Source organism: Vipera berus (genome assembly GCF_964194415.1).
Source record: "Vipera berus genome assembly, chromosome: 6".
Lineage (NCBI taxonomy): Eukaryota > Metazoa > Chordata > Lepidosauria > Squamata > Viperidae > Vipera > Vipera berus.
Window position 1 is genome coordinate 69,495,913 of NC_138208.1, and position 10,402 is coordinate 69,506,314.

Below are 10,402 nucleotides of genomic sequence, written 5' to 3' on the forward strand. Positions count from 1 at the left end.
CCCCCCGCTGCCGGGAGGTGGAACTGACCAGATGGTTCTGCCCCAGGCGCCTGATGGACCCAGATAGGTTCCAGACGGTGCTTGGATTGATTCCTACCTCCCTCCCTCTCCCACAGCCCGGTCGAGTCCTTAGTTAATGCCTGGCAACGGGCTGCTTCGGAGGCTCTCGACCGTGTTGTGCCTTTGCGGCCTTTGACCCGGCGCAGGTCCTGGCTTGCTCCTTGGTTTTCCATGGACCTGCGGGAGATGAAACGCCGGAGAAGGGGCCTAGAGAGCATTTGGAGAACCAGTCGGTCCGAGTCTGACCTGTTAGGCATATGGTGTTAGCCTACAATGTTGGGTTGAAAATATATTAACCATAATGCTATGGCTTTAAGAAGTTAATTGGCCAATGGGTGTGTAAGTGTTCTCATGGCCATAAGAGGAAGCTAGGAAAGTAGCTTCTCTCTCTCTCTGAATTCACTGATCTCTACTATTACTGTTTTTGCTCTGCTGTTGGTTTACTACTGTTGTAAACCTGAACTGTGTATTGACCTCTGGACCGGTAAGAAGACTTTGTAGTTTGGATTACTCCTTGGACTGTTGCTATTGTGTATGACTTGGACTGTTTATTTTTGACTGTGCATTTTTGTTCTTACACCACCTCAAAAGTAAACTACTTTTGTTTTTATAACTCAGTGTATTCTTGTGTGACTTTTACTGCTCTCAGTGCCCTTCCTTGTCTGTGCAACTCTTTGGTAGCACAAGGAGACCTCTGCACAACAAATTCCTTAACACTGGTTATGGGCCCAGGCCTGTACTGAGAGTAAGTACACACAGTATTCCTAGCTGAGTTTGTATTTGGTGTAAAATGGCACAGGAACAGTTGTCAGGCATCTCCTGGATAACCCGGTTGGATGGGACAAACTATGTTTCCTGGTCCACGAAATGCTGCTTGCTTTTGCGCAAGGAAGGACTATGGTCTGTTGTAAATAACCCACCAGATACTACTGCTTGGGATCCAGATGACGAAGAGGATGTAAAGAAGTTAGACAACTTTAAACGAAGCAACGAGAAAGCTCTTTGCATTATTGGACTAACACTGAATGACCAGCAGCTTGTCCATATTCGTGGTGAGGAGTCTGCTGCTAGGTGTTGGGATGTTTTGCGAAGGCTTTATGTTCGAGACAGTGTGGGTGCACATATACACCTTACACGTAAGCTGTTTAGGGCTCGTCTGCAGAAGAATGGAGATATGCTGACCCATTTAAATTACATGAAAGCAATTTTTCAAGAGCTTCATGAAAAGGAGCTGATTTTTTCAGAGTTGCATCAGGTCTACATTATTCTGTCATCTTTGGATGAGAGTTATGATGGATATGTTTCTTCTTTGGAAGTCCTGACCAGAGAGGAACTGACATTGACTAACATTACTGGGAGACTGCTGGAAGAGTCCAGAAGGAGGCGTGACAGAGACCAGCTGAGAGAGACACAGCCACGAGAGAAGCAGCAATTCACCACTGCTTACAACGTCAAGAAATGTTATTCTTGTGGGGCTAGAGGGCATATAGCCAAATTCTGTAGAAAGGGTAAAAAACAGAATGTGAATAGCAGTGGGAAGGCTAAGAAGGGCATTGGTTTGGCTATTTCTGGTGAATCAACATCCAGAAATAATGAATTGTGGGTTGTTGATAGTGGGGCTTCACAATGCATTACTAAAGTGAAAAAGAGGTTTGTTAATATGAAAAACAGCAACCAATATGTTTCACTAGCAAACGGTTGGAAGATGAAGGCCTCTGGTGAAGGTAATTCCTATTGTCCATGCATTGATGAACAGTTACCTATGTTATATATACCTAAGCTAAGATTCAACCTGTTATCTGTAAGGGAATTGGTTAAGGTTGGGTTTGTGGTAACATTCAGAGGGGAGCAATGCACTATTGAGAGGAATGGAACCTGTGTAACTGCTAATTTGAAAAATGGTTTATTCGTTCTCACAAGTAACCAGGTTAGTACAGTTAAAGCTAACTCGATATGTGAGAACAAGAAGCCACATGATGAGTGTATACATTTATTGCATAGGCGGTTAGGGCATGTAAACTTTAACTCACTACGTAAAACAGTGGAATTAGTAGAGGGAGTTAAACTGAAGCCATGTAGTAAGTATTTGAATTGCAATGCCTGTAATCAGGAAAAGAGTAAGGCAACTCCTGCAAACAGGATAAACAGCTTCAAAACAACTGTTCCTTTGGAAGTTGTGTTTGCTGATTTAATTGGACCCATGAAACCAAGTTTAGGAGGGTCATGTTATGTTTTAAGTATATTGGACCACTACTCTAGATATGGTTTTTGTTATCTGCTTAAGTCAAAGGCAGATACTTTCCAACAATTTGCAAACTGGCTGAAGTTCGTGGAGAGAAAAACAAAGAGAAAGGTTCAGTGCATAATTACTGATAATGGTACTGAATTTACAAATAAGTGTTTTGTTGATATGCTACAATCAGCTGGCATTGAGCATAAACATTCAGCCCCTTATAGGCCTCAACATAATGCTTTTGTTGAGAGACGTGGGCAAACGTTACAAGCCATGATGAGAACCATGTTACAAGATTCAGGCTTAACAGATAGACTGTGGGGGGAGGCAGCAAAATGTGCAAACCATGTTCTGAATATAGTTGTTAATACTTCTACTGGTAAAATACCATATACTATATGGCATGGTAGAAGACCAAACCTTGATTACCTGCACACGTTTGGCACCCCAGCTTGGGTCCACATTCCTGCACAACTCAGGAGTAAAGGCCAACATAGGGCTAGGCAATTATACTTTGTAGGTTATGAAGCTAACCATAGATCCTATCGTTTCTGGGAACGAGGCACAACTAATGTATATAACAGTGCGAATGCAAAATTCCTTGAGCACGTTGGTTGGGATAGGTTAGAGCAAGAAACTGTTAATACTGATCCTCTAGTGTTTGAGGACTCCTCTGATAACGTAACTAGTAATGATAATACATCTCCTGTAAATATAAAAGATGAAGAGGAGATAGGGGAGATAAAAGAGAAATCAGAGGAAGGAAAGGAGTTAGAAATTCAAAGCCCTGTAATTCCTTGGCGTTCAATGCGTATCAGACATCCACCTGATCGCTATGAAGCTAGTATAGTATGTCAAGTTAGTGTAGAGCCATCTAACTATGATGAGATCAGGATGTATCCTGAAAAGGAACAAGCATCATGGAAAGCTGCAATGAACAGGGAGTTGAAGTCTTTGCAGAATCTTAAGGTTTATCAGAAAGCAAAACTGCCACCTGGTGAGCAAGCTATAGGTTGTAAATGGATATATAAAATAAAGAAGGGAGTAGATGGAACTATAACCCATAAGGCACGTTTGGTTGCACAAGGTTTTGCCCAAACTACTGAGGATTATGACGAAGTGTTTACACCCAGTCTAAGGGCAACTACTTTAAGAGCAGCTTTAGTATGGGCGGCTAAAAACCAATATATGGTTACCCATGTAGATGTTGAAACTGCATATCTACATGCTCCATTGCAACATACTATTTATTTAAGAATACCACCAGGATTGACCAGTGATAGAGACCATGATTGTTGGGAGTTAAAGAAAAGCCTCTATGGATTGAAACAATCAGGCTATGAGTGGAACAAATGTATAGTTAATGAGTTAAGTGCATTAGGTTTTGTAGCCAGTAATGCTGATCCTTGTTTGTTTAGAAGGGAACACAACGGAGCATTATCTTTTCTTTTATTATTCACAGATGATATTGCAATAATAACAAAAAATGAGTTAGAAGCACAAACTATCATTTCAAGATTGCAAAATAAATTCACAATTAGAAATCTTGGGAAAATAAGCCACTATTTGGGGTTAGATATTGTGAAAACGAATAGGGGTTTTAAGGTGTCGCAAGCCAGTAAGATATCTCAGTTATTAAAGAGATACAATATGGAAATGTGTAAACCAGCTAAAACTCCGATGGCTATGGATTTTAAGGACACTAATGTGGAGAGTCCTGTATTTGATAAGACTATGTACCAATCTTTGATAGGAAGTCTTATGTATCTGAGTAATTGGACTAGACCTGATATTTCTTACTGTGTAAACCAATTAGCTAGGTACAACAATAATCCAACTGTTAGACACTGGCAATCAGCTAAACGAGTATTAAGATATCTGAAGCAGACTATTCACTACTCGTTATATCTAGAGCCAAATCGTGAGTTAATCCTTACTGCATATGCAGATGCGAGTTTTGCCTCTGATTCAAACACTCGTAAATCTACTTCAGGGTTGGCTATAATGTTGGGTGATTCTTTAATTGGATGGAAGTCTATTAGACAAAAACACATAAGCTTATCTACAATGGAGGCTGAATTTTCATGTCTATCAGTGTTATGTACAGAACTGCTAGTGTACAAACAATTATTGTTAGATATGGGTTTAAATGTAAATGATCCATTTATTGTGTATGAGGACAATCAAGCTGCGATAAAGATGGCTAATAATGCTGCAGTAAGAACAAGATCTAAACATACTGATCTTCGTTATTTAAATGTCAGACAATGTGTCAAAGATAAATTAATACAGTTAGAGTATTGTCCATCTGATGTAAATATTGCAGACCATTTTACGAAGGTACAAAGTGCTGTGAAACACAATGCTAATTGTGAAAGAATGTGCATAAGATTGTAAGAGTTATATATTATTCTACCCAAAGGGGAGAATGTTAGGCATATGGTGTTAGCCTACAATGTTGGGTTGAAAATATATTAACCATAATGCTATGGCTTTAAGAAGTTAATTGGCCAATGGGTGTGTAAGTGTTCTCATGGCCATAAGAGGAAGCTAGGAAAGTAGCTTCTCTCTCTCTCTGAATTCACTGATCTCTACTATTACTGTTTTTGCTCTGCTGTTGGTTTACTACTGTTGTAAACCTGAACTGTGTATTGACCTCTGGACCGGTAAGAAGACTTTGTAGTTTGGATTACTCCTTGGACTGTTGCTATTGTGTATGACTTGGACTGTTTATTTTTGACTGTGCATTTTTGTTCTTACACCACCTCAAAAGTAAACTACTTTTGTTTTTATAACTCAGTGTATTCTTGTGTGACTTTTACTGCTCTCAGTGCCCTTCCTTGTCTGTGCAACTCTTTGGTAGCACAAGGAGACCTCTGCACAACAAATTCCTTAACATGACCGAACACAGTTAAGATCCTTTTCTAGATCTTATCTTGTGGCACTGGAGGTGGCAAAGCGTGCTTACTTCGCCACCCTCATTGTGTCCGCAGATAACCGCCCGGCTGCCCTGTTTAGGGTGACCCGCTCCCTTTTAAATCAAGGGACGGGAGAGGACCCCTTACAAGGACGGGCCGAGGAATTTAGTAAATATCTGGTGGACAAAATTGCTCAGATTCGGGCTGGTCTGGACTCTGACTGGGCAGTATCTGACGAGGGGAAAACGATGGATTTGGCCGAGAACATTTGGGAAGAGTTTGACCCTGTGACTCCGGATGAAGTGGACAGGATCATGGGGAAATTAAGTGCCGCCACATGTCTGTTGGACCCGTGTCCCTTCTGGCTGGTCTATGCGTCTTGGGAGGTTACACGAGGCTGGCTCCTAGCAGTTATCAATACCTCACTGAGTGAGGGGTACTTCCCTGCCGCCTTGAAAGAGGCGGTGGTAAGGCCCCTCCTCAAGAAACCTGCATTGGATCCAGCTATTTTAAATAACTTTCGTCCTGTCTCCAACCTTCGCTTTCTTGTGAAAGTTGTTGAGACCGTGGTGGCACGGCAGGAGGAAACTGAGTATCTGGATCCGTACCAATCGGGTTTCAGGCCCGGGTATAGCACGGACACGACATTGGTCGCACTGGTGAATGATCTCTGGCGGGCCCGAGATAGGGGTTATTCCTCTGTCCTGGTCCTATTAGATCTCTCAGCAGCTTTTGATACCATCGACCACGGTATCTTGCTGCGACGTCTTGAGGGGTTAGGAGTGGGAGGCACCGTTTTACGGTGGTTCTCCTACCTCTCGGGCCGTTCGCAGACGGTGTTGGCAGGGGGGCAGAGGTCAACCCCTAGGCCCCTTAGTTGTGGGGTGCCTCAGGGGTCGGTACTCTCGCCTCTCCTGTTCAACATCTATATGAGGCCGCTGGGTGAGATCATCCGTGGCTTCAGGGTGAGGTATCATCAATATGCTGATGATACCCAGCTTTTCATCTCCACCCTGAACCAACCCAGTGATGTCCTCGATGTGATGTCCCGTTGCCTGGAAGCGGTACAGATTTGGATGGGGAAGAACAGGCTCTGGCTCAACCCGGCCAAGACTGAGTGGCTTTACGTACCACATCTCGTTTAGTCCAAGAGGTTCCATCTTTGGTTATGGGAGGAGAGATGTTATCTCCCGTTGATAGAGCACGCAATCTAGGCGTCCTCCTGGATTCACGACTCAGTTTTGAAGATCATATTGGAGTCGTGGCTAGGGGGGCATTTGCCCAGGTTCGCCTGGTATGCCAGTTGCGCCCCTTTCTGGACCGAGATGCCCTACGTACAGTCACCCACGCACTCGTTACCTCCCGTATAGATTACTGCAATGCTCTCTACATGGGGCTGCCCTTGAAGACCACCCGGAGGCTTTAGCTGGTGCAGAGTGCGGCCGTGCGGGTAGTGATGGGAGCACCCCGATACTCCCATATTACACCCCTCCTGTGTGAGCTGCATTGGTTACTGGTTGTCCTCCGGGTGAGATTTAAGGTGCTGGTACTTACCTTTAAAGCCCTACATGGCTTAGGCCCGGGATACTTGCAGGACCATCTGCTGCCGGGAACGACTTCCCATCGCCCAGTGCGCTCACACAGAGAAGGCCTCCTCGGTACCGTCGGCTAGACTGTCGGCTGGCGACCCCCAGGGGGAGGGCCTTCTCTGTGGGAGCACCAGCCCTGTGGAACTAGCTCCCCCATGAGCTTCGGATGGCCCCAGATCTCCAGTCCTTTTGTCACGGCCTCAAAACACTCCTTTTCCACCAGGCTGACCTGGACTGACAGGGATTTTAATTATGTTTTTAATTTTTAAGTTTAATTTTTAACTTATTTTAATTTTAATTTTAATTTATTCTACAGGGCCATTAATTTAATTTTCTTTTAACTTCTGTATTATTGTATGTTATTGTTAGCCGCCCTGAGTCCTTCGGGAGATAGGGTGCCATATAAATCCCAATAATAAATAAATAAATAATTTCTCGCTTGTACTCCATTAACAACACAAGTTTCCATTCTTGCAATGTGCCAGCAAGGCATTTTTAGAATGAAGTGGTTTGATAATGATTAGGCTTATTGTAATTTATTTATTTATAAATGTATATGTTCTGCCCCCCCAACCCCCATCTCTTTCCAAAGTGACTTTTTCCTTTTCCAAGTTATAATCAGGGATTTGTTTAGTATTGGTTTATCATTGTGTGAGCCATTATTGTTTATAAACTATGCTTAACATGATTAAACTTACTAAGGTCTATTCAACAAACTATGGCTTAGTGTGATATATGAATTCAATCAAAAGCATGGGTGAATCTTAAAAATTTTTTTCTAATATACTTGCTATATGAAGTAACATTTAGTTATAAAATGTAGTAAAACAGGAAGTGCATGTTGTTTTAGGTAGATTGCATTATGTGCTTTTCATGTTTCTAATTATCTGCTTGCATAATAGTATTTACTAAGCAGAGATATCATTACTAAAGATGTTTAGTGTCCTGCTAAAAAGGAAGTTTAAAAACTTAATTTTCTCATCTTTTTTGCTGCAAATATTTTATGCACCATAGAATATGTATCAGCTTCTCAGAAAAATATAGAGAGTGATTGCTGAGGGCAGTGTCCTAATTTTCTGTCATTACCTTAATAAAGATAAATATAGATAGTCCCAAAGGTGCTTTTTCAAGAGGCAACTGGACTTTGTTTTTCTTTGAAGATGTTTTGCTTCTTATCCAAGAAGCTGGTTTTGCACACAATAATATGCTTTAATATAAACCACAATGGTTATATTATTTTTATTTATTTTATTTTAATTCCATTTATATCCCGCCCTTCTCCGAAGACTCAGGGCGGCTTACAAGCTTAGCAGTAGCCTTCATTCTATTAGGTCAGTGCAGGGTAATAAACCAAACAAATCAAAAATATCACTTGGTGTAATATGAGAACCCATATCACATTAAGCAGCAACTTGTCTAAACATGATTAAATAAATGATAATTGGTTGGATTCACAAACAATACCAGTCCATAAACCATTCTTTGCAAATCATATGCTGAACTATAAACAAAAACCCACATTATGGCATAACATATTTTGTGACTCCATGCAATGTTTGGATTATTGACAACCAAATATAAAAGTTGTAAACAGACTGAGTTGTTTTGTTTAGTAATATCTGATATGTGTCATTCAAGCTTTAGAATGTCAGCCACGTGGCTTTCTTTGAGTGCATCTCAGCTGATAGAAGGACAATGCAGCAGTATTTATAGATAAATGTTTGCTGTTGAGGTCACTGGAAAGAAAGGATTGTAATCCAGACATATTACTAGGACAGGACACAAGGACTGAGAACAAATGGAATTCAAGGTTTTTATAGGGCTTTGAGATATTGTAGGAGCCTATGTTTGCTGGGGTAGCCAAAAATCAAAAGGAGTTTCAGTCAAAACTTAAATGGGTCAGACCCAATGAATTGTAACATAGAACCTGTTGACAACCTTTACAACTGTATTTGTTCTGCTCATTTGACAGAGATGTTCAATTGATGGAATTACATTAGGCATTCAGGAGGCTAAATTATCCAACAAATATGATTAATGGAGCCAGTGTTAGCTCACAGCAAAAGCTATTCCATCTTGTAATTAAATCCACACTGGATAGTAACACTGAACCTGCAGGGTGACAGGCACATGCTTGCAAGCAGATAACCATCCAAATTAAAACAAATTCTCACAAGCAACAAGAAACAAGGAAAAAAATGACTCTAACATGGGAACCAGATTCTGCAGCAAACTCAGATATTTATTTTGCTCCTACATTTTAACCAACAGCACTATCCCTGCTGCTTCACAGCAGAGATTCAAGAAGCCTTAACATGTTCTACCCATAAAATGGGTAGGTAATTTTCCCAAAGGGCCACATGAGAAAGTGAGACTTGTGGAGGGGCGAACCACAAAAGTTGTGAAGGTGCATAGGCATGCATGCATGCACATACGTAAATTGAAAAAGAACAGCAGTTGTGTTCAAAACAATTGACTTATTGACCTCATATGGACTGGACAGGGACAGCCAAACAGCTGAATGTGGCCCAGGGCCATAAAATGCCCAAGTCTGCTCTAACAGGATAGCCCAAGTCTGCTCTAACGCTAGCAATGTTTTTATGGATTCTACATAAGAGAAAGAGACCTAACTTCATGCAAAAGATTTAATGGACACAAGTTTGACATCAGGACTCAAACAAGGACAAAATAACAGACCATTTTAACTTCCTAGGACATTCCAAAGTAGCTGTTGAGGAACAAAGAAATTTTATCAGCACAATCAAACTAGAGATTGCTGAGCTGCTGAATGCATCAGCAGGTTAAGGGCTATGTCGGAAGATCTTTAAAAGGTTGTTTGACGTAACCTGCATTTGAATAAACACTCCTTCTTTTCCATCCTCATTTTGTCCTGATTTAAGTGTGTGTGTGTGTGTTTAGCCATTCAGTGTGTCTGATGAAGTGAGCTATTAAAAGTTTACACTTTTTAATAAAATTCCTCAGCCTGAAAAGGTGTGATCAAATTTGCTCTGAATTCAGGTGACCTGTGTAAATCCAATGGTTCATCTAAGAATATTTTAGAGCTGTGTCCCTTATGTGCTATGTGGGGAAACTGGACTCCTAGGTGTCACAAATACTCAGGGTTCAGTATGTTGTGTACAAAATTATCCTATTTTATTTTTTAAAGTGTCTTGGTAATTTACTTACTAGTTCCAGTGTAGACAGGTGGATTTCTGTTATGAAATGTCATTAGTTTTTCATCAATTATTTTCTTGGGAGAATTTGGCTGAGAATATAACTGCATTTTTATAAACTCTGTATGCATCCTAGAGCTGTCCCATGCCCATTAGGTGGAGCCATAAAGCTTACATAGATTCTGCTACCCCTTAAACATTGTCAATGGAAGAAGATATGCAAAGGAGGAGAAACTAATTAAAGATTACTGGAGAGGACATGCCCTCTCCCTCAGCCCAAAAAAGTATTTAGAATCCCAAATCTATTGAAAGGATAGGAGTTGGAAGATGTGGCAGCCTTTGTTTCAATAGGAGGAGGAAATGGGAGATGAAAGATAATACTGAGCATTTCATGCATGCACTGTGTGTATACTGTTTGGTTCACACATA